Source organism: Epinephelus fuscoguttatus, linkage group LG22 (genome assembly GCF_011397635.1).
Source record: "Epinephelus fuscoguttatus linkage group LG22, E.fuscoguttatus.final_Chr_v1".
Lineage (NCBI taxonomy): Eukaryota > Metazoa > Chordata > Actinopteri > Perciformes > Serranidae > Epinephelus > Epinephelus fuscoguttatus.
The window spans coordinates 14,395,584-14,421,654 of record NC_064773.1 but is presented as its reverse complement, the minus strand read 5'-3'; the positions used below and the strand labels follow the sequence as shown (position 1 = coordinate 14,421,654).

Here is a 26,071-nt window from a genome sequence, read left to right as displayed (position 1 = left end):
ACCTTTGCATGAGCCAACATCCAGGAGCACTGGATGCTGAGAGTTTTACAGGGCTTCTAAAATCCCTGGCTTCCCCATTCTCACCCAGCTCTTATCAGCTTAACAGTTGCCAACTTTAACACCCTCCATCCATCCTTCCAACGAGTAAACCAGCATGTTACAAGAAAACAAATGAGCAGCCAATCAGTCTGTCCAAACTCTGCATCCAGCGTGGTCTCGACAGTTGATTACAGTGTCTGGCTGTGGACGGGTAATTAGGGTGGCCTGCCTGCGTCGCCTGCATCCGCAGTGATAAATGTGACGCTTGATTAAAAACGGATTGAGCGCTGTTCTCTGACTTTGCCAAACAATGCATAAATCACAGCTGTGTGTGTGTGCATGCTGATGATATGATTTAAAATGCCAGACAGATGTTGCCGTATCTGAGCTCGCTGCTGCAGATTCGACGTTGCATCTACTGGAATTTATGCTAAATTATGCTGTTATGCTGGGGTTTTCATTTTCTGCTTTTACTATCTGTAATGTGCAAAAAATGAGCAACAGGGTTGTTACTATTCATTCAGAATTCCAACGACAATGGAAAAAAATCAATATTCAATCTGTAATTAGCTGTTTAGCTTTCTCTGAATAATGGACACCCAACAGTTTACTCTAGAGAGACAGGAAATTGAAATTTCCTGAACACAATCAGTGAAATTTAGCAATTTTAAAGCAGAGTATCTATTTATTGTCACACTGCAACTATTCAGCTATTCAGTGAAGATTCATCCAGGTCATGGTAGTCGTAAGTGCTATATCGTAGGCAACTGGACTTTCGTCGCCCATCCAAGAAGCTTCAGTTCTAAATGACTGGTACAAAACCAGTCGCACAGTGAAGAAGCTTCTTGGATGAGTGGTGAAACGTCTTCAAGAAACGCAAGCAAGTCCAGTTGCCTACGATATAGCACTTACGACAGCTATTCAGCTATTTACACCCACCCATGTGCCGTGTCAGGGTTGGGAGCAGTTCGGCAAGCACAGGACTTTTGCACAGGAGACTGAGGTTTGAGTCATATGTGAGTCTGCACTAATTATTAGTTTTTCGGGGTGTCACATTCTGGTCGGTTGGTCGACATGCTCTTGTCCGTCCAAATGCACATTGGTCGAACAGTCCCTGGTGTTACCTTAGTAAGGCCACGTGTCCACCAAAGCGTTTCTTATCCTAGCTGAAAGCCGCAGTTGTTGTTCAGCACCTGTATTTGTCCTCTGTGATGGTTGGTCTTTGTGGTGTTTGTCCGGCCCCTACTCCACTGTAATTGCACGGCTGGTGACAGTGATAAGCGCTGCATTTTACCCAAAGTTAAACATTTTTCAACTCTCATTTTCAATCATAAAAATGGATAAATAATAGCAGAAGACATTTAGTGTCGGATTTTACTGAGTCTCCAAAAAGACACTGCAGTTCAAGGCTGGATTACAAAGCTTCTGGGGGGGATACGATCGAACTAGAGCCTTCGCTGAAGCAGGTTTATTGAGTAAATTTAAAAGAAAAGTTGAAAGGCCATACGATGCACATTTAGTTAATGAAATGTCACAGTTTTACAGTTGAGATTGTAAGAGTAACTCAAGGCTTGCGACGATTAAAATGCAAAAATAAAATGTAAAAATTTAGCTGTTATTAATTTCTATAGAATTTATTGCCGCATGTGGCGCTGGAGCCACAAGTTGCCTACCCCTGGTATAGTCCGTAGCTGCGTCACCCTATATTAAAAATGGACACTCACTAGTTTACTTTATGCTGAGCAGTATATTTATGAGATTTTGGACGCTTGAATATCATCATTTTGATGAGGTGTGCACCAAATGCAATAAAAAAAAGGACCATAATTTTGGCACCTATAAAACGCCATGGACAGTGCTTTTTGTTACATTATGGATTTTTTTAAGGGCACTGTTTGCGTGAATTTCACAGTTAGAAATCGGATATTTCAAACACTGCCATAGTTTAGGATTGATAGATTAATTCTCATTCCTCTTAGATAATTGATTAATAAGCTTTAGTGATATTTTTTAAGAAACAAAGAGTCTAATTTGTCTAATTTTAGATTCTTAAATGTGAATATTTTCTGGGTTCTTTACTACTCTATGACAATACAGTGAATATTTTTGAGTTGTGGATAAAACAAGTCTACGGACATCATCTTGGGCTTTGGGAAACTCTGACCAGTCCAAGTCCAGTTGCCTACGATAAAGCACTTACGATTACCATGACCTGGATGACTAAGAGTCTTCACCAACAATTTTCTGACACTTTATAAACCAAACAACTAATCAATTAATCAAGAAAATAATCTACCATTAGATCCAGCCATATTTAGGATTAAGCTATGGTTTGAATTGAATCAAACTAATTACTTTGTTCCTGTCCAAATATTCTGCTGAGGTTACAATCACACTTCCAGCGCTTTGACTACTTCACTATCACCAGCACATGATCACGTTTTTTAGCACCAGGTAAAACTCCTATTCCCTTTTCCCTCACCTCCTTAATTCATTCTACCTTCTGCTTTTACAATCAATTCCACTGGCCTAGTTCCAGAGAAGCTGCGGGTGCTGGCACAGTGACCTATAAAAACGTGCACACCTCCAGCCACCTACACTCATCACTATGGAAGCCCCCACTTCTTCCACACTTGAATTAAAATGGGCGACTTGAGCACTGAGCACAAATACGTTATTTTTTTTTCTCCACAGGGAATAGGATGAATGTTGATGGGTCCTGAGGAGCCACGGCTCAGAAAGGACAGCCAATGTTCTCGACTCACTTTTCACTTCAGTCCAGCTGTGTAATTTGCGTGCACACGTTTTCCAATTTACTCACTTGCAGAGCACCAGGTGTGGACGCACAGCAACAACAATTCCCATCACTACCCTCTCAAGGATGCTGCAGGCCCAGTATATTTACTGGAACACTATGGCCAGCCTTGGCAATGTCCAGCTGGGTCTACTGCCCCTTGACAAGAAAAAAAAGGTTTCTCTGCAGCAAAAAATCTGAGCATCAGACCCTGAAGTGCTGAACTTTGTCTTCCCCTGACACTTGCTCCGCTATAAAGTAGCACACAGGAATAAATAGTAAAAAGTACATTTGCTGCAGGCTAATGAAATGTCTATATTGTGTGGTACACGCCTGCTCCCTGGAGACCAAACTTCTGCTCAAACTTCGGCGTTCCTTTGAGAAACCGGATCATATTTGATCCGCTGTGGCGATTATAATGAGGACAACTTTAATTGCTGATGACAAATCACGGAGCCAGTGGAGGATCTGAGTGCTGCGGCACTGCCAAGGGAGCAGCTGGAGAAACAAAGCAGCATTCTGTTTCTGCTCGAAAGCCTTCTGTCTCTGATTAGAAAAAAAAAAAAAAAAACACTTTAATGCTCCACCAGAATTGGTTTGTAATCTGATCAGAAATTAAAAAAATGCAGCTATTCTGAGAATGTCGAGGATTTGTGCCTTTATGTTATATGTAAAGAATGGATATAAGTACAGAAAACAAAACATCCTGCAGAGTCACATTCTGGAGCAGCGAGGCGTCTCTCTGCTTTGACAGCTTTCAGTGGTCAGATTCACATGCAACGTCCGTAATGGCCAAGTATGCTGCACTAACAGGCCGTACAGCACTGTATCCAATCCAGAATAGGGCCTTCTTTCTTCTGCCGTGACCAGTTGTCACATTCCAGCATTAACCAGAGAGAAACGGTAGCTATAGAGGGGTACCACGGGGGCCAACCCAAACCAAATCTGTCTTCTTTTCAAGGATCTGTGCTAATTATCTCAGACCTTTTCAAATTCTGATCTGTGATCTGTTGAACACGGCTGGTACAACGAAACCATTTGCCTGAACTCCACTCTCACATTGGAACCAATGAAGTCAAACCCCATCCATTTGACCCTCAACCTAGGACAAAGCAAAAGTTGGCCAAAGTCTTTCAAAGGTACTTTAACTCAAGCCACGTTTTGACTCGGCTCTGAAAACACCCACGAATTCCATCAGTGGTCCAAAGGCAAGCGCAAATAACAGCGTATGAATTATGAGACCAACAGAATCCAGTGCAATAATAAAATATGTCAGATGCAAATTCCCTGCAGGAGGTTTAATATAATCCAAGTTTGTCAAACTATCAGCAGGCGTTCCAAAATATATGGCCCTGTTTAAAATGCTGCAGGAAACTCCATTATGAAACCATAAAACGCATCGTATAACATCATAAAAGCACTATATTCCCCTCTGAGATGGACTGGAGGGACAAGCAGACATGATGTCATGCTGCAACTTCATGACATTTGTATGGAAGACTGGGTTACAAGTGATTGTAGCCAAGTTGTTCATTTTGTTATTCAATATATACACATAAATCACAGCTATAGACAGCACCGATGGAAAGAACACTTCCCCCTCATTTCCACATTTAAGGAGGACTGGCATGGCTTAAAGGAAAAGTTCAACAGCCAGTTAGCTTAGCTTAGCTTAGCTTAGCTTAGCATAGACTGGAAACTGTGGGAAACAGCTAGCCTGGCTCTGTCTGAAGGGAACAAAATCAGACTCCTAGAACATCTCAAGCTCACTAGTCAACATTTTATACACTTTCTTTAATCTGTACAAAAACTGAAGTGTAAAAACGTCAAGAAATAGTCCAGTACAAAATCCTGAAGCCCCATTTGCCTGAAAAATGATCCACTGGACTAAAAGTCCTTTGTCCTATAAACAAACACCAATGCAGTTAGACAGCCCAATCAGCAGAAAACATTGTATATTTCTGCATCCCACAGATACCTAACATTTGTCAACAGTGCTATGGTGTATGTGTGGTTACGTTTAGGCACAAAAGCCACTTGGTTACGGTTGGGAAAAGTTACGGTTGTTTTGGCTTAAAATGCCCAGGTGTGGTGTCACAAAAGTCGCTGGAAAAGCTGGGACGAGTTGGTGAAAAACACATGGGTTCAGTGGCACAAACGCTGCAAAGAAATGTCATGAAGGGTTGCCAAAAACACCTGGGATCTGTGGCTCAAACACCACTGGGAAACACAGCAAAGGGTCTGTAAAAACATCCAGGTTCGGTGGCTCAAATACCTCTGGTAAATGCAGGGAAAGGTCAGTAAAAACTTCAGGGCTTGGGGCGTCGGTGGTCACTCCCTCTCTCTCTCCCCCTTTCACACTTGTCTTTTCTATCAATTAAAGGCTTAAAAATGCCCAAAAAATATCTTTAAAAAAAACAAAAAAAACCCATCAGACTCCAGGGCTTGGAGTCTCAATCACCACTGGGAAACACTGGAAAGGTTTGGAAAAGCAGTGGGGATCGGTGGCTCAAACGCCCCTGGGAAATGGCATGAAGGGTCATGAAAAACACCCAGGATGGGTGGGTCACATGCCGCTTGGAAATGTAGTGAAGGATCAGTAAATACCTCAGATTAGTGGCTCAAACGTCCCTGGGTAACAGCACAAAGGGTCAGTAAAAACACCCTGGAACTGTGGCTCAAACACCCGTGGAAAAACTGCAAACGTTCAGTAAAAACACCTCGGATTGGTGGCTCAAAGACCGCTGGGAAAGGCTGCAAAGGTTCGGTGAAAACAGTGGTAATCGGTGGCTCAAACACCCCTGGGAAGCAGCACAAAGGGTCAGTAAAAACACCCTGGAAAAAAACACCAGGGATCGGTGGCTTGAATGCCACTGGGAGACAGCATGAAAGATCAGTGAGAACATAAAGGATTGGTGGCTCAAACACCACAAATGGTCGGTAAAAACACCCGGGATCAGTGGCTCAAACGCCGTTGGGAAACTTAAACTCACTGCAGGGAGTGTACAGTTTCGGAGAAATGGGATATCGGAACATTGGACATATGTTTTTGGGATAAGGGGCTGTGCAGAAATGGGTTTTCGGTCCAGTGGAACCTTGTTCGGACTTCGGGGCTTCAGAATTTTGGGCTGCAGGAACAATGGCATAGCACCATACATTAATGGTGTATTGTTAATTAGTGAGCTTTAGAGGTGCTGATAGGCAGATTTTGTCACCTTTGGACAGGACAGGCTAGCCGTTTCCCCATTTTCAGTCTTTGTGCTAAGCTAAGTTAGCCATCTACTGGTCCTAGCTTGATAGTTACCATACAGAGTTCAGAGTGGTATCAATCTACTCATCTGACTCTCTGTGAAAAAAATATAGCTTCCAAAAATGTCAAACTTTGCTATAATTTCTCTACAACTGCAAAATAAAAACAGCTGATGTGTTGCTCCACTATGAAGCCATCTGTAGAGACGATAAGCATCTGCTTGTCTGTGTGGAACAGGCAGGAAGAATAGACCAGGATGGGTCATTCCACTTTACAGGCAAACATTTTTCCTGTCTGCAACAGGGATGTCACATGGTTTATTTCTTGCGCTGATAACACTATCAGCGAGTAGATGCTGCTGGGTCATAGCAGGAAAAAAAACAGCGAGGCCACACAGTGTAGATTAAATTGTCGTTGTCAGCCGCCTCGGTAATGGATTGACTGGATGTGGTATCACGGTAATGAGCGAGCCCTGGGGGGAAAAGTCTGTGTGGATTTTTTGATGAAATGCACCCAGCGTGGTGGATGAGCTGGCACCGTCGCACTCAGTGGTGACCTCTAATCTGTCTGCTCGCCATGTCTACACAGCAGAGATACCAATCTACAACGGGGCGGCGCCTTTGGATGTTTCCTTTGCTCAAATTCGTATGAAAGAGAATGACTGATTGCTTTGGAAGCTGAATTTCTTTCAGGCGGGGGGAAACCAATCAAAGTATTGACAGAGTCCACGCTCCCTGCTGCCTGTTTCGTTTCAAAATGCAAGTGAATGCATCACAGAGCTCAAATAAACTGGCCTTGCTTTGCAAAAGATGCATTATTCAGTGACCTTCAACACAATCCAGCAGATTAAAAGATGAAAATAATCAATTGAAAGGGTAAAATGTGAAGGAGCTAAAACTCTCGTGTGCTAGATGCCCCCTAGAATAAATCAAAACTAAATCAGAGTGTTGTCATAGCTCTTCATGAAAGCACCATAACCATACAGCCTGTCCCATAGCCATTGATGCGTGAATATCAGAATGATGGCGAGAAACAAATTACATTCTGTGGAAAGACAAATACGGTGGCTGGTTTATCTCGGGGAAAACAGCCATTATCAAATGCAGATTTCTCCCATTTATCAAGGCTGACTTCCACTGCAGGTTGCCCGCAGTCAGGACTGCCATGTTGACTTAAACAGCGATCCACCTTATCTCCAGCGAGCTGCGAGTACCTGAAAAACCAGCCACTGAGACTAACTCTGCAGAAATGAGAAGCTCAGTTCGCCGCCGTGAGACGGGTGAGCCTACTATTGAGCAATGCATAAACGGGCAGTCCATCAGAATGGGAAAATTGGCTTAAATGTTTCCTGACCCTGCCTAGATAATGAAGGAGGATAGTTAACTTGAAGGATGGCGTGCTTTATGGTTCTAAACACGGAATGATTACTTTGCTGCCGAGCCAAACCTGAGTGAACTGGTGTGTTACGACTGGACTGGAAATGATCCACCGCAAAACCAAAATCTGCGGCTATATGGTGAAACAGGAAATTACAATTTCAACTCCAACTCTCAACAGCTTAGCGTCAAGCCATGCAGATTTCTGTTTGAACAAAACAAAGAATTTTTCCAGCTTCAGTCGCCAATTCCTCCACTTCCCAGCTCATCACTATCATCTCTCTTCATAATACAACTTGTGTCATCACTCCTCTAAAATACCCTCCGCTGTCCCACAGTGAGAGATACCTCTAAGCAACACAGCTGCACCGAGACCTCCGCACTTCCTCTATCTGTGTTATCTAGTCTGGTTCTCTGTTTTTAGGTGCTTATCAGGAGGAAACAGGAAAAGGAGAAAGGCTATCTCCTTCAGCAGAGTAAATCAAGTGGAAAGGCAACTCAGTCGCCAGGAAAAAAAAAAAGTTGGCATTGAGCATCTCTGCAGACTGCAGGTACATTGCATTTATTCAGTTATTTTCTGCAAAGATTTTCATTAACAGATGCTCAAACTACAGAGCAGGAGCAGTTCCAAAAATGTGTCAGGCCTCCATTCGTGCATTTGAAAATATTAATTTTAAAAAGAAAAAGTGAAAGTACAAAGATACTTATCTAAGAAAAAAGGCAAAAATACTATTCCTTAGGACATTTTGACGCACAACCATATATAAATAAATTCACAAATTAATCAGAAATGATGAAACTAAGGAAAGAAAAACAAGAAGTTGTCCAGCATAACTAGCCCAGACCTCTGTCCGAGGGGCCAGGTGATACTCCCATGACACATTTTTCATGTTTTCTATGCATTTTGCCACCTTATTTATAATCCAAATGCCAAAAAAGCAATCCCAGTATGATTGTGACTTAGAAAATGGTGGGTTCAGTTCTATTATTCAGTCATGGTTGGTGTTTCCTGTTTTATTTTGTTTCTCATATCCCTTAAGATTTGATTATCTGCCCCGCCCTGATGAATTTCACCTGTCCCTCCGCAGTCCTGCAGTCAACTCACCTGTCTTCACTCCACCAATTAGTAGCCCTTTTTAAACAGGAGTTGTGCAAATTTGCAGGAAAGCCCAATCAGTCTTTTTTCAGCATTGGCAGTATAAAAACAAAATCGGGGAGTGTGGCAAAATGCCGCCTACCTACTTTTGTTTATACAGAATGCGCCTTTTTCGGAGCAATGGGGGGTGTGAGCAAGTAACAAAACGTGTAGCTCAGTGTGTGACGTAAACAGTGACGTGGGAGGGAAGCCGCAGCTGGTCAATCCATCGGCGATTCTCCCGTCCCCGTCATCTGACGGTTAATGGCCTCTTCGTTTGCGAGGGCAAGGAGGGCACGCAATTCCTTGTCTCCCCAGTTGCTCATCTTTACAGTGTCTGTCAGGTTTGTGTTTCCCTCTTGCTACTAGCAGCTGGCTAATTCCTGCTATCAGCTATTTCCTGTTTATCCACCGCCAGTGGGTCGCACGTGCGGCGTCATCAACAGCTCCTCCCACAAGCTTGCCAGCAAAACGGCCCAACATTCGTGGAGAATCTGGCAGTGTAAAAGGGGCTAGTGTTTCCTAGCTTAGACCTGCTCAGTTCCTTTACTCTTCCACAGCTTGTCTTCATTTTTGGATTGGTGTTCTGTTGCCTGGTTTTGCAACTGTGAGCATTTTTTTAAATAAATCCTAACATTCGTCCCACTGCTGCTCATTTTATTTAGTTATTTATTTAACCTTTATTTAACCAGGAAGTCCCACGGGGACCGAAAATCTCTTTTACAAGAGAGACCTGGCCGAGGTAGCAGCCAGTCATCTGTTGTCCGCATTTGGATCTGATCCTGATGCCTGCACTCCAAGATTTGACAGGTTTAGGCACACAAAAAAAGTTGGTTTCGATTTGGGAAAGATCATGTTTTGGCTTAACATACCCTCTTTGCTGGGGACAATCCCGCAAGGAAAAGTGGCGATGTCTCGGTAAAAAAAAAAAAAAAAAAAAAAAAAAAGTTTTTCGTGGCCAAAAAGCTGCTGGAAAAAAAGCAATGACTTACTAAATCTGGGCTGGGATAGGACTGAAATCTGAACGTGCTATACCCCTTCTAAACATCTATAAATTCAGTCAGTGTAAACCAAATGACAAGAGAAAACCTAGTGACACATTTTACACATGCATAAATGAAGATAAAAGCAAAAATTCAGAGACTGATTACTCCATACCCATCTAAAATCCCTCCAAACACTTTCATGTTGACCTCCGACAGGTTCTGTTTCAGCAAACGTCTTCAGAAAGTCTCCGATGTCGAGCTACAAAGACATCGGAGGCAAACAAACACCGACTGTAGCGCACGCCAGCGACAGAGCCTCCAGTAAAATCACTTCACGCCTCCTCCATCTCAATACCAAACACCATAACTGCGCCCTTGAGTAAAGGTACCGGGGCTGTCATCTGATCTCTGCTGAATCTTAAATCCCTCAAGCCCTCACACCGACTCTCTCTCAATCTCCCCCTCTCAGGTTTTTATGAGGTGAGAAGCACAAACCGACCCACACACACACACACACACACACCGCTGGCCCTGTTCTGACCCAGAAAGCCTTCTGCATATTAGTGTATTTTACAAGCTGGAGTAGCCATGCGTGGAAATGGAAAGTGTGTGCTGTGCTCGGCTAGGGTTCAGCGCCGAGGTTGCCAAGCTAATGAATGAAGCTACTGGTAGTTATATTTTAATTAAGGTACAACACAGGGTCAGTGTGCCATGCTGACAGCTTGCATGGTACAATCTTTAGCTCATGTTATCGGTATTTCTCGAACAAAGATACCTCTTACTTTATCTTCAGGGGCATTTCATTCCAACTCTAGCACTACATGCATGGAAATTATTGGTTCAAGTATCCTAAAAAGCTAGTGCAGCTCATCCCAAGACCAAATGGTGCAATAAGTATCCACAAAACCACTTTTTAGCCACCCAATTAAATCAAAAGTAACCCACTTGGGCGGATAATCGCAACACAATCTGGCAACCCTGGCACCGCCATCCTGATCATTTACTCCATCAGCGGCTGACAGCTTCACCCTCACCGGGGAAAAGCTGTCACTGCACATGAAAACCCCCTCCACACGCACAAACAGAGCCCTTCAGACTCCAAGGAACCGCCTGATGAAAGTCGGAGCTCACTTCAGAGTGCTTTTCACAGTCAGAGCTGATACGAGCCGTAGTGAAATGCGAGCACTTTGTCAAGTGCGGCGGAAAAAAACCCCACGTTTGATTTTCTCTTCTGACAGCTGTTCTCTGGGTTACAGACAAAAAAACCTCCGCAGTCACTGAAAGAGGATACTCAATGGCTATTGATTACAAAAGGTAGAAAGGGTAACTGCTCGCCATTCGTGTGATCCTGAGCTCGGAGTTTGGTTTTGTGTTACGCCACAACTGCTGCGACTTGCTTCAGAAGTCCACCTTGTAGTTTAAAGGGAGAAAGTGGACGGCAGCCTTTAAATGTAATCCAACGCCACAATAAGGAGCTTTGCTTACAAAGTGAGTTTAGTGCACCGAGGTGGAAATTCAACCCCACGCTGCTGGACACAGCTATGAAGGCACGCTTGATGAACACACATGCCAGATAAGAAACTTGTGAGACGATGTTTTCACCCCTTTATCTATGGTTTGTCGTCGTCATCCTCCCAAATCTAGCATTTGTGTTACATGACAAATCTGCGGTTTTGCCATGTGTATCTTGCAGGGCGCTGGCAAACCCGTGAGCCCTGGTTGCCAGTGGATACCAGTGTTTTGGGATCCACATATGGTGTGTACACAGGGAGGGTCGTGGGACAGAGGTTTGGCGGTCATGTCTTGGCAAGCAAGCGGGTCGACTGCGGCCTGCGAAGCATAAGGGGCAGCCAAAGGTTAGCAGCAGCCTCGACGAGCATCGTGCATCGCTGGGATCCAACGGGAGGAGGGAAACACTAAAAATAAACAAACTCGGGTCTTCTCTGAGGCTGAGTGATGGTTTCAGAGGCGAGGGTGATATTAAAGGAATACTTCACCACCAAAATGACCATTTGTATGTCAATTACGTTGAATTTTATCACAAAAATGTAGAAAAATCTTCATGAATTGAAGTAAAAGGGGGCCTCTTTTAACAACTATATCAAAACATCCATTTACAAACTCTCACACAACTTGTTTAGTATAATCCAAGTCTCATTAATCCAGTCCTATACTCAGTATTTCCCAGACAGACAGCTCTTTCTAACGTGGAACTGACGAAAAAGTAAAGCCAGACTCCATTGAAAAAAACTGTAATTTTACCTTGCATAACACAGGAGCTGCTGGTCTACTGCTGCCTCAAACAATTAGTTAGTTTTTTTTTTTTACATGTTAACCCTCCAAAGTCACACAATAACTCAACCTAACTAACTGTTTGAGGCAGCAGTAGACCAGCAGCTCCCGTGTTCACAGAGGTAAAATTACAGTTTTTGTCAATGGAGTCTGGCTGTGAAGAGAGCATAGATGAAGTTTCACTTTCAGTTGAGTCTCCCGTTTTAAAGGGCTGTTTGTTTAGGGAAGGACTGAGCATGTGACTTTCCCCTGTTAAAGGGTTTTTTTGGGGGAAGTGTTTCCTTATCCGTTGCAAGGGTCCTAAGGACAGAGAGATGTCGTATGCTGTAAAGCCCTCTGAGGCAAATTGTGATTTGTGATATTGGGGTTTATAAATAAAACTGAATTGAAATTCATAAATGAGACTTGGATTATACTGCACAAGTAGTGTGATAAACTGATGTACAGATGATAATTTTCAGTGGTAAATTATTCCTTTAGGTATTACTTTTATACAGGCTGCATTAATCTGGTAAACTATTTTGTGATTACTTGATTAATCGTTTAGTCAACTTTAATCTTATTTTTTTAGGGGTGGGGGGAAAAATTAATACAGCATAGTATCGCGATATTTTTGTGTGGCAATATCGTATTGTCACACAGTACCAAGTATCAATTTTTTTATTATCTAAATTATTAATATTATGAATACAAATTAAACTTTTTTGTAGCCTACTGAAATAATGTAATCAGTAGGGTCCAATCTGATACCGAGTCCTTTATTTTGAACGCGAGTCCGATCCGATACTTTGCAAAACACTGAGAAAGTAAAAAAAAGAATGCATCCACATTGTCCCATAAGGTTTGTTTTTTATTTCAATAGTATTCAAAAAGCTTATCTGCGGTTCAGCAGCACAAAATGTAAACAAATTGTCCCTCCAGAGTTGCCGTAGGGCTGTGGTAGACGAGGTTCCACCATTAGGTGTGGCTGTGTTGCTCGGAATAAAGAAAGAAGCAGTGGCTGCTGAACCTGTTGTCTCAACTCCTGTCCGTTTATTGCTCATTAACTGCACTCAGTTAGGTGAACCCAGGACACTCGGTTACAATACATTGGAAAGCAGAGGCAACAATGAACAACACAGATGAAAAACCTGGCCATTTTTGTTGCTTTGATTCCTCCAATCTTTTATTACCGATTCCGATTTTGTAAAAATAACATGATCGGGACATCCCTAATAACCAGTGATTATATCATATTGTAATGTGAGATGAACAGACTGAAAATCGTTATCTTATTAGAGAAAACAAATGTTGACAAGGTGTTTCTTTGGGGACATAATTTAACGTTGAAAAAAGTTTAATATATCGCAATGTATTTCAGCACAATACTCAGCATGTTGCGACATATTTAAAATCGCAGTAATATTGTATCGTGACTTAAGTATCGTAATAATATTGTTTCCCCCCTTAATTTTTTCTTAATAAATCTTGAATTACTTAAACGATTATTGGATTATCAAAACCAATAACTTTCTGTCAATCGTCTAATTGACTGTATCACCCTCTTTAATTATGGTGCCATTTGTTTAGTACATATTTTGCACGCATACACACAGTACCAGACTTTGCTTTTCTAAAACTGAGTTGATATCTATGTAAGGACCACTGGAACACAATAATACCACCACAGTTAGTCATGTGACGACATAAACAAATAAAACTAATGTTAATAGCATATAAGAACCCGTAAAATCACAGAGTAACCTCAGGCAGCAGCTCCTCCAGTCTCTGACCCCTGGCTGGCAAATACCGTGATGTACTGTGATGTTCAAAATATGTCAAAATGAAGGAGATTTAGTTTATTATGACAATACCTTTCATAAATGTTTCTGATAAAAAATAAATCTGTCTTGTGCGTGCCTTGATACCCTTTCATTATGAAGACCAAGCCATGCGAGCCCCTCTGTTTGCCAGCAGACTGTTTTTCCTGCCCCTTTAAGGTTTGTAAAAGCTGGAGCACATCCCAGCGCAAGAAGATAGGCTTTAATATTTCATCCTCCGTCTTCAGCACATACACTGGCATTTCTTTGCTTAAACACTGAACCGGACGCCATTATAAACCCAAAAAGAAATTCTAATTCACCCCGTCCAACGGAGTGGGTTCGGGCCTTCATTTGTGGCTTTAAAGCAGTTTCAAAGCCACAACATCTGCAGAGCTGACCACTAAGTGCTTTCGTGACTTCAATCTGCTAGTAATCAAAACGAGACTCTTTGCCCCCGCCTTCCTATTGTTTGACTAATGCTTCGATCCCTCCACCACTGAATCTAAAGAGGCTACGGACTGCAAAAACAAGACATCAATAGCAAAACTCTTTTCATGGCCAGTGAGTAAAAAACATGTTAATGCTTAAATACATTGAGCGTAAGATGGCGACACCAAACCACACTCTTCATGAGGTTTGCCTGTTTCTCCTCGGAAACACATAAAGCTTTATGTACGCAAATCTGGTTAAAAGCCTCAAAACCATCTCACATTACTATTCATAAACACTTTTTTCACCAGTTTCACTCACTATATTGTTCACATTAATTCTCTACTTGTCTCCAGGCAGTTTCACTCATGTCTTAAACGCTTACATCGAAAATTCCTCCTGACAGCTTTTTCACCTCAACCGCACTGCACACAAAGACATTCCCCTCACTCATTTCATTAGCCTACATCTTCCCTCAATATTTATCTGCTCCGAGCACATAGTGTAACTTAAACAGCCTCAACACAACTGGGGCACATGTTTTAGATAATTATTCCACTAGAGGCACTGAGATTCCTGGCGTCATTTAGCACAGTGGGCCGCAACCCACCACAGTGAGCCATGGGAGCGCCAGCCCATAAGAGATAACAATTATGAGCAGTTATGAAAAACAGAGACGATTTAGAGATGACGTGGGTCCTTTTAACACAACACAATCAAACAGATGCCTGAAGCCCACCAACTGTGTGTTCAGTCAACAAATTTAACATTACAACTAGGGGTGAGTCCGTGTGCACGTGTTTGAGATCATAAACGGTTAAAAATTAGTACATGAAAAACGTTTTTTTTTTTAGGGGGGAGGGTGGTGGCACTAATTGTTGACTAACTGTGACAGACTGTAAATATGACAAGAAATGGTGTGAGACTGGGTTTGGCAACAGGTCAGTAGCCTACATGCTTCGTTCCATTAAAACGACGCATTCGTTAAGGCCGGTGAGAAGACACGGAATTGTTTGCGCTTTTACGTACAGGTCGATGGTGAAGTGGCGCACATGACTCGTGCTATGGATGGATGGACGGACGGACGGACGAGCCACGTATCTCGGTGCCGCTTAAAAACAGATAATACATCTGGCTACATCTTTCCCAAATCAAATATCCGTGATCACCTACACCCGCGTGCGTAAAAGCGCACACAATTCCATGTCCTCTCACAGCGGATGCTGTGATTTGATGGCCCGGTACTCATTGTAGCCCACTCTTAAAAGACCCAATAATAATAATATTAATAATAATGATAAGTTACTGTGGACCTATATGCCATGCCTTTTAATAAAATTACCAGAGCAGTTCGCTGAAAAACAGGTAATCTCAGCCTGAATTACTTACGTGCGTCCCCAGTGAAAATCGCTGACATGCATGGGAAATACGGCTTCTACAGGCTCGCCATAGCTTACTGTCAGGACTCAGGGACCAGAATTTGGGATGAGGGACCATCGGAATGGCGGCCTGTAACCATTGTTTAAATGGCCCGTTCGGTTGGTATTCAGATAAGTGGGGCTTTACTGGTATAATGCAATAGCACCACCCAGCGGTGAAACCCGTGTACACGTTTACACGAAAAAAATTACCCACTCTAAACGTTTAGAGATTTTAGTACATGAATTCACCCCTAATTACAACTAGGGGTAGGGGAGAAGAATCGATACAGCATAGAATCGCAACATCTTATTTGGCGATACTGTATCAGTACGCAGACTCCAAGTATCAATCTTTCATTATATACATCATTAATTTTTGCAAATACACATTTTCATACAATTTTTGGTACTAGAATAATAAAATCAATTGCTTTTTCGGTCCACTAGATGGTGCTGCAGTTGCGAAAAAAGGTAATAAATCCCAAAAGATCAAGATATATTTTATCGCAATACTCAGCAGCTAGCTAGCTAACTTCACTGAAAACAGTGGCCCGCATGCTGCTGTAAACAGCACTGGTAAAACCAATACTTAAAGCACGGTTCCCAAAAATTTTCATAGACATAACTGTAAAATTTTTCCAGTACATTTCAAGGACCTAGAAAAATATTTCCAAAAGGGGTGGGCGATTTGGTCCTAAAATAATATCGCGATCTTTCAAGGTGTTTCTGCGATAATGATATTCCTGACAATATGACAAAATAGTAAAAAAATAAAATAAAATATTAAGAATGTAGAATTGCAGCAAAGTTAGTGATATTGTTTTACACGTCAACCTAAGTTTGCCTTCATTCAGTAAAAACTAAACAAAAATGTTCTCTCAACAAGTAAAATCTACCACAAATTACACATTTAAACAGCTTCAAATACAAAAATGTCCCCTGTATCATGTCAATATGTCAACAACTCCTAATTTTTTTATATCATATTAAAAATTATACCCGTATTATCATGAACAAGTTGATATGGCTGTGGAGGTGGGTGTGGTTAGTAGTCAGATGCAGGGCAGAGGTGTAGGGTGATGGCTCATAGATGGTACCAGGTGAGTTGATTGACACAGCTGCTGCTGCTTTGTTCTGATTACATCTCTCCCTTTTTCATGCAGTTGCATGCTGGCCCTCAGATAACTGTGGCCCAGACCAAGGAGAAGGACACTGCCTGAGTTTTTGGTTTAAGACTGAAAGGACTGGGAGACATGAGAGGTGGCTGGGCAGCTATAGGAACATGTTGTTGAATGATTTTGTTGTTGTGTGCTGGGCATCAGTAAATAAAATTGTATTTAGATGGAGTGCAGCAGTGCTGGGGAATGCACAGGGGTGGCAAGACGGCTACAATGGCAAACCTTAAATTTCCATGACTGTTCACAATGTCAAACTACCTTGCTCTACTTTTAGAGCAGTAAAAACAAAACCTAAGTGCTCATTGGCACTCCAAGTGACAAGAACTTCATGATTTTTCCATAACTTTCAAGGATTCCATGACTGTTCCAAGCTTGGAAAATTTTGTTGTGGATTATCATGACTTTTTCAGGTTTTCCATGACCACTGGAAAAAGTTGCAGGACATAAAACATAGGCAGAGAGCTGACAGACGCTCCACATAGCCAGGTAAAATATGATAGAACATCAAGATAGTGATTACAACAACTTACAATACAGAAGACGCTACATGTGGGTGTTGAAGCTTTGCAGTTGTTGAAGGTCACCTTTACCGGAGTAACAAAGGTGATTTAACTAATTAGTTTTAATGAAGAGTAATTAGAAAGTGATGTAATTATTTTTCCAGTGAGTAATAAGTGATGTTTACATTATTAGATTCCTCACATAACCTGACCTCTGGGTGGTGATTGTACAGTAAATCTAAGTTAGGCGGCAGCAGCAGAGAAACACCCACAAACACTGTGCTGAAAACTGGCCTCCTGCTTGAAAACTGAATTTACTGCTTCTCTTATCTCAGTTGATACAAGCACATGGACATTCCTGACACAACAATGCTCCTTATTACTTCAGCATACCTCCACATACTTACTACATATATAGATTCATACATGGGACAACTTATATGGAGGATGAAAAGAAAGAAGCAAGAACAGTTCTTCCCATGTTTAATGCTCTAGTTAAAGGTGATCCAGAGGGTGAAACAAAGTGTGCACCATTAACATACATACACTGATTCACACTTCGACTCAAAGCACTTTGGTTTCAAATATGATGAAAGGGCACTTCTTAAAGACAATCCCATATTGATGCATTTATCGGTTTAACCTCAGTAACCGAGCTATAGAAGTAACAGATGTTGCAGTCGGCAGACTGTGTGATCTGTCTTTACTGCAGTGCTTTTCTCCTCTGCATCACTTCTGTGTTATTTGCGAGCATATTTAATAGTTTAAACCCTTGCTTAGGATGAACACTTGATATTTTAAGGATGAGGATATTTCAAACAGAGAATGAAACAGAAAATTTGCCAATCAGTGAAATCTAAAACCTCACCAAACTCTTGTAAAGCCAGCCCCTTAATGCCGAGAGATTAAACTGTTTTGCTCTTTTGAAACAGAGGGAAGATGTTTTCACTTCAGTCCCCCGAGGGACCATGATGCATTTGTTACGCAGAGGGACTGTGAGGTGATTGAGGTCAGAGATCTTTTGGGATACATGAATGCTGAAAGCCACTTCTGATGCATTTCATTTCATGTCTCCTCAATAACCTCTTCCTTGCTTCACTTGGTGTCTACAGAATAGTGTCCAAGGGTCAGTCCTATTTTTTATTTTTACCCCTACCCTTTGTTTTTTTTACTCTACCTTGCTCCTCAGAACAGATCTACAAGGGGTAGGGCTGAAATCTTACCCTATGAAGTGGGACGACCCTTTTAGACCCTAAAACATCATCGGTAGTGTTCAATGCTGGCGTTTACTTGGACTGCCCCTTGAAAGTCTGAGATTGAAATGATCAGTTGGTGACACCTCAGCCTAATATAAATTTCGGGCATTTTATGCCATCAAAAGGGGGGAATGCAACATGGAAATACGTCAGAATGTGGGACTGTCATGCAATGTAATGTTAGCTAGTGAGGCAGTTAGCTTCCGAGACTAGGGCTGTACCCAAATATTCAGATATTCGAATATTCGTTTCTATGGGTAGGTATTCGTTATGAATATTTGGTATTCGATATTCGTTTTTTTATTTACTTTTTTTTTTTTTAACATTTTTTTGGTGTTAAATGACGTCTTTTTGTTGTTGGTAAATGTAGGTTATCAATAAAAATCAAAACTTTTAAATTCCATTGTTAAAAATGTGAAAATATAGTATCACCTACCAACTGAGCTTGTGCGCACGGCACGCTTGAGCGCATCCGTCTGAGGCTGTGGATCAATGCCAAGTTTTACCACTTCATCACTATTCTCTCTAACTTGTAGCTGTTTTTTGTTATCTTTTGAATTTAATATGAATTATGGAACCATTTTTGTCAACGTTTGTTTCCCCCGTTTTGTACAATTAATTATTGTTTAAAGTTTCAACAAGTTTCTTTTGGAGTGCATGACACAAGTGTGTTTTGAAAACGACCGTGGACTGTCACCTGCTCAACGCATCAGTACCTTCAGATGCCATGACAGAAATAGCCAATAATGTCAAAATATCATTTACAGACCGATTTAACAGACGATCACTGCTGCCCGACCTGCAGGTCCATTTGCTGATTAACCATTTTACTGCAGCACAGAGTGTCTGCCAGCAACCAATTACTGGCAGAGGCTTCCTACAACTTGTTTCAACGGTTCCGATTTAATCAGAAGACAAATTAAACAGGATGACTAGCCAATGTGAAAATCAAAAGAAAGCATAGAATAATGTACTGAAGGAGACTGTTGTGCCATCACATTTTTTTGTCGTTTGAGAGCAAAGATCCAGTCGCCGCTGTGCAAAACTCCGCAATACAATTAGGTCCGAAAAAACCCCGGAGTCGTGCCCCCCCACCGTGAACGAATATTCGTTATAAATTCTGCCGAAGGTCCGAATGTTAAAAAATGGTATTCGGGACAGCCCTATCCGAGACATAAGCATGCTTCCAGCAATTTCTTTTGTTATGTTTGTTATAGGCCTAAACAACATCAAACAAAAATAAAAGATGGTTATTGTGATTTTTAAATCTTTACCAAGGTAGCCAAAACGACCTGGCCCAGAATCGGCCTGAACTCAGCATGCCGACTGAAATTAGCCGGGCCGAGTCCAGTTGCCCAGCTTGGCTGAGATGCGGCATGAATGACGCTCCAGAATCGGACCAAATCAACTGACTCGTTTCTGGCTGCCAACGCTGCCATCAGTAGGTACTGATCAAAAAAAAAATTAGTGCCTTTCTTTTGTTGCTTGTATGGCCATAAAGTCAATGAACACTCGGTTTTGAGTGTGCCTCTGAAAAACCTGTTTGGAGGGCCATGTAGCCTGAACCCTTTCCTTCTGTCCCAGCAAGAATCAAGACAGCCTACCCCTTGATGTTAACACACAAAACAAAGGGGTAAGGGCTAACTGTTAGGGGCAAGGGGTGTATTGGGATTGCGGCGAAGTCCTCCCTGTAAAGAAATCCATCAGAGGGTCGATTTAACAAAAGGTTTTGTTAAAAACCAATATCACTGAAATGTCAGCATCGTGTGAAGCCTCATTTGTTAACCTGTCAAAAGCCTTGATGATGGGTATTCAAAGGAGACTCCCGAGGTTATGGTAAATATATTTTCCAATTGATGATCACAGCTCTCAAGCAATCAATCTAACAAGCCTATACAAACATGAACACATCAGCACCCTGAATGGCTTGTTTAAAATATGATTTAAAAAGAAAAGGCCTGCCTTTACGTTTGGCTAAACACAAGAAACTGTAAACCAGCAGATCATGTCTTGATTATTTCCCCGAATCAAAAATGTGCCTGGCTGAAATCCTCTCCCAGCTCCTGTAAAACTTAGTCATTTCACACGCAGAGGCTTTTCACTGGGATTACCACTGGCCAAGAGAGCGCTTGGCTGGGCCCTGAGCAGTGCCCAGGAAAAACACTTGACATGATTGAAAAAGCAGAGACCGGCCAGAACATCCCCACAAGCTGGAGTGCCTATAATTATCTGCTCCGCCATCTCGTCTTCGATGTTAAGATCTGCATGCTGCACGTGACAGTAATTTGATTATTGGGTGAAAGGTCAGATAAGATCGTCTCAGTTCACAACAAGGCGGCTTAAAAAGACAAATGCAGAACAAATTTGTCTACAGCCATCTTCTTACTCCAGACTAGAATGATTAGTGCAACTCTCCTCTACTTCAACATATCCCTCGCCTTAACCCTTTGCTCATAACTCTCCTCCAGTCCCTGAGGGAAGAGACCGGGAGCACACGACTCTTGACCCGGAGAGAGGACAGCGCTTGATGGACGACCAGGGAAGGTCAGACCTCTGATTGGTATTCACCCTCCTCCACCTGAGATTGCTGAACCAAAACGCCAGAGTGTGTCCCCAAGAGCGTAAATTACCACGGTGACTTTGACAGATACACAGCATTGGCGGACACTGAACTTGCACTGAGGGGATGGAGTGCGAGCGTAGGCTGAGGCGAGGCAGGGCAACACCGCGGGTAATCTGTCACCGAGGGGCTTTTTGACAACCTCACGGTGTCACAGTCACATGTACAGACGAGGCTGATGGATGAATAACCCCTGCTGGGCGCTTTACGGGAATACTTGGCGAGGTGTGATGGAACTGGAGACGGCATACGGAGCTCATTTCTACCACCACACTCTGTTCCTCCGCTACGTCTCCTCCTCCTCCTTCACCTCCACACACACTCTGTCTTCCTCACGCATAACACACAGAGGGGTCACTGATGGAGCTGAAAAGTAAAGTGGGGGAATCTTTGACCTTTAAGGGGTGTCTGGAGATTCTTACCAGACGGCAACCACTGACGGAGCTTCGAACGAATAAGGGAGGCGACCTGTTCACTGTTCATTCTTTGAATCCACAGAGAAATCTACCACATACCTTGCATATCAGTAGTTCACTTTGTGATTTAATACTTGATAATGGAAGACTAATTAATAACAGTTTTGACAGAGCTGTTGCAGGAGCCAAAACGCCTCATGCCCATATACAGTATTTAGGAGTCAGTGAAGAACTACCTGTCCAGAATCTTCTTTAAAAACGGGACCAGCTGTGGTGCAACATACTGAACCTTTACACGAAGGGTGATTACTCTCATAAGCACAGATGTATGGCAGGCACACTCACAGAGCAAGAACCTGAACGGCATATTTTTTCCTTTTTTTTTGGTGTGTTTGTTTGCCTGTATTAGACAGGACAGATCCAAAGTGAAGGGGGGACAACAACATGCAGCAAAGGGCCGCAGGATGGAATCAAACCCACAGCCACCGTGGCCAGGACAAGTCCTTTGTACATGGGCTGTCCACTCTACTAGATGCACTAGTGGGCACCCTGTTCAGTGACATTTCTTTCAGGTAACGAAACACTACATTTATGTATCGCATAGACTTCGGGGGGAGGAGGTAGGGGAGGGCACGGGCGTACAAAGTGCAGGACCTTGACACAAGAAATTCAGGTTTACGTTCAGACTCCTGTCTTATGCAGGATTTTTACTTCTGCGTCGAATTGTCAATGTAGAGCAGCCTGACGTGCACCTCCCCAAAAATGTAAATATATGTTGCGGCAACGCAGACCTCCTGTATATTTTTGTAAGTGGAAACAAAGCTTTTGTTTACTTTAATTACACAGATAAGAAACAATAAACTGTGAAGACAATAAAGCTTCCACAAAATAGCATTTTAAATCTTGTGTGTGATTTATCCTGGCTTCATATGAGCAGAGGAAATCTCTGCTTGTTGCTAGGCTACTTTATACAATGTAAAATGCCATAGGCTGGTGCTAATAACGTTAGCATGTTATATTTGTTTGGAAAATGTGTTTAGTATAAGACAGTTGTTTTGTCAGTGAACCTTGTGAGTTGTAATGGAGCTGAATTTTGTAATGTTATCTTTGTTAAATGTTGCTGTTGTCCCTGGCTTTATATCAGTAGAGGAAAAGTCCTCTAGCCACTAGGCTAATTTATACAATGTAAAATGCCATAGGCTTGTGCTAATAACGTTAGCATGTTGTATTTGTGGGGAAAATGTGTCCAGATAAAGACAAGTGTTTGTCTGTGAATGCTGTGAGTTATAGTGAAGCTGATTTGTGTACTTGTGTTTGAAACTGTCTCTATTAAGCCATGTTTAATGTGTGTTTAATGTGTGTTTTGGTCATGTGAGTAGAGCTGATGTACAAGTATAAATCTGTAAATAAAAATGGAATTACAAAACTTAACACTGTAGTCACTACGAGTGGATGCTGTTTGGCAAGACTGCCTATTTGGTATGAAGTGACTGAAAGACATTTTCAGGGAACATTTTACTGATGCGTTCAGTAAGAACATTTTTTCTACTTGCCAAATACATTAATTCGCAACACTATGTTAATAAAGAATTTAATTTGCTCTGCATTGCGCTTCCCTCTAAACCAATTTGCTGTTTCAAATTAGTTGCATATAAATGCAATTTCCCGGAGAAGGGCTGCTCAGTGTGGACATGTATCACGAGCATAGACAGATTACTGAACAAGCCAACCAAGCACAGGCCCAGGGGCCCTAATTGTCAGGGGCCTTCACCCACAAAGTTTCACTCAAATTAACACACACTGAGGAAGACAAAAGAGACCCCAGAGAGATGCAAAGAGAATCATAATAACTATAACAAGGAGCAAAACAACCACAAAGAGACACAACATCATTACAAAGAGACATGAAACAACTTAACAAGACACAATATCACCACAGAGGGACACAAAACCACAAATGATGCATAACGACTACAAAGAGATGCTACGACAAAAGAAGCAACGCCACCACAAAGTCTGTTTCTTGAGCCTATAGGAGAGGTTTTGGGGCCCTTTGAGTATCTGTACCCAAGGACTCATTGTCTCATAACCCACCCATGATCACAAGCAATCCAGCTATACAGTGACTGTTTCATTTTATTTATGTCCCAGATGGATGAAAGCATCACAAAAAAAACTGTCCTATCTGGACAATGAAGGTCCATGACCAAACGTCAATACGTGATGAGGTCGGAGTGAGAATGTGCTGCACAGAGGAGGAGGAGCTAAGGAGTGGCACGTGGCTCCAGAGCCGCAGGTTGCCGAACCCTCTGGAACCACAGGTCTATATGAATCTTACAGATGAACATTCACAGTAGCAGATACAGTACTGACTAAACTGTGTTTTGTAATTGACATAAACACTTTACCTTAATTGGATCAGATTTTTCTTAGTGAAAGTTTCTCATGATGATCCTCTACCTCTCCAGTCCAACACAGCCCATCAGAGTCGTAGGGGTTTATCCAGAATGCCCCTCCACAGCATGATAGTGTTGATGTGTTTATTCAGCTGTTTGCAAAATGAAACTCCCGGTTTAAATTAGCTTTAATTCCCCCGGGGAGGGTGCAGGGCATAGTTAGAACAGCCACGAGAGCTTCACCAACACAAAGAGCATCTGAACCGCTTCACAACTTAGTTCATGCTTCTCTTTAGAAAACAGAAGGACAATTAATCAGTCTACTGTAATGTTAGTCTTAGATGATGGAGATCCACACTGAAATCTCCCCACTATGAGCTGTATCAGAACGCGGGATGGTCGTCTCTCACTGATCAAAGGGAAACACATTGTCTCCTTTTTGTTCATGAGGCACTGCTTGGAAAGCTTCCCTTCTACCTCTCATTACACGCTTACTGTTTTTTCTCTAGTTTTAGAGAAAGCAACCACCTGGAGGAGCGTAGCTGGCAACTACCAGAGCTGACACACAGCAGGGTGCAGAGGTTGGCTGGAAGTTTGCACACCATTGCTTTATAGATAAAAATATAGCAGTGCTTTTGTCTGCGAGTGGTCAGTGACGTCCAACCCGACAAATCATAAAGAACGCAATGATGAGTGAGTGACTTTGCATTTGTAATAAAATGTAGAGATGCACGGTACACTGAATTAATGCTTCGTAAAATGGAGGAGGCTGCATGCATGTGCAATATGTCACCGTGATCAATCACAGACAGAAAAGCAACCACAAAGAGACATAAGATGTCTAAAGAGAGACACAAAATTACAGAGACAATAAACAATAAAAAAGTCACAAAATGACCATAAGGAGACACAAAATGTCCAAAAAAAGACAGAAAACAGCAAAAAAAGACATAAAACGAGCAAAAAAGACACAAAACGTCCAAAAAAAGGACACAAAACGACCAAAAGACACATATGTCCAAAAAAGGACACAAACACAAGCAAAAAAGACACAAAACAAGCAAAAAAGACACAAATCGTCCAAGAAAAGACACAAAATGAGCAAACAGGACATAAAACATCCAAAAATAGACATAAACCGATCACAAGGATACACAAAACGTCCAAAAATAGACACAAAACAATCACAAGGATACACAAAACGTCCAAAAAAAGACACAAAACATCGCAAAAAGACACAAAATGTCCAAAAATAGACACAAAACGATCACAAGGATACACAAAACGTCCAAAAAAAGACACAAAACATCGCAAAAAGACACAAAATGTCCAAAAATAGACACAAAACGATCACAAGGATACACAAAGCGTCCAAAAAAAAGACACAAAACGTCCAAAAAAGACACAAAATGAGCAAACAGAACACAAAACGACCACAAGGATACACAAAACATCCAAAAAAAGACACAAAACTTACAAGAAAAGACACAAAATGAGCAAATAGGACACAAAACGTCCAAAACAGACATAAAATGTCCAAAAAAGGACACAAACACAAGTAATAAAGACACGAAACTACCAAAAAAGACGCAAAACGTCCAAAAAAAGACACGAAACGACCAAAAAGACACAAAACGTCCAAAAAACGACACAAAATGACCACAAGGATACACAAAATGTCCAAAAAGACACAAAACGTCCAAAAAAAACCACAACACGTCCAAAAAAAGACACAAAATGAGCAAATAGGACACAAAATATCAAAAACAACACAAAATGTCCAAAAAAGCAAAAAAGACTCAAAACGAGCAAAAACGACACAAGACAAGCAAACGAGACACAAAACGAGCAATTTAGACACAGAATGACTACAAAGAGACAAAAAACAACTAAAAAAAGGACACAAAATGATCACAAGGAGACAAAATGACAACAAAAAGACACAAAATGACGTAAAAGAGACAAAAAGAAAATATAAAAAAGATGACAAGGAGACAAAATGAATACAGAGAAGCATAAAACCAAAAAAATGACACAAAACTCCCACAGACACAAATCAGCCAAATAGAGTAGCTTGCACAAATTATGTATTTGTTATTCTGTTCTTATTATTTGATTTTCTTAACTGTTTTAATTGCTGTTTATAACTCTTGATAGACACTGCTGCTACTTATTTAATTT

The 26,071-nt window shown here is 41.7% G+C and overlaps 1 protein-coding gene across 1 annotated transcript in view; it reads right to left on the bottom strand.

The window, feature by feature from the left end:
- tmtc2a (transmembrane O-mannosyltransferase targeting cadherins 2a) overlaps positions 1 to 26,071 on the bottom strand; it is a 100,839-nt gene that overhangs the window by 73,779 nt on the left and 989 nt on the right. The gene's annotated exons all lie outside the window — the stretch shown is intronic.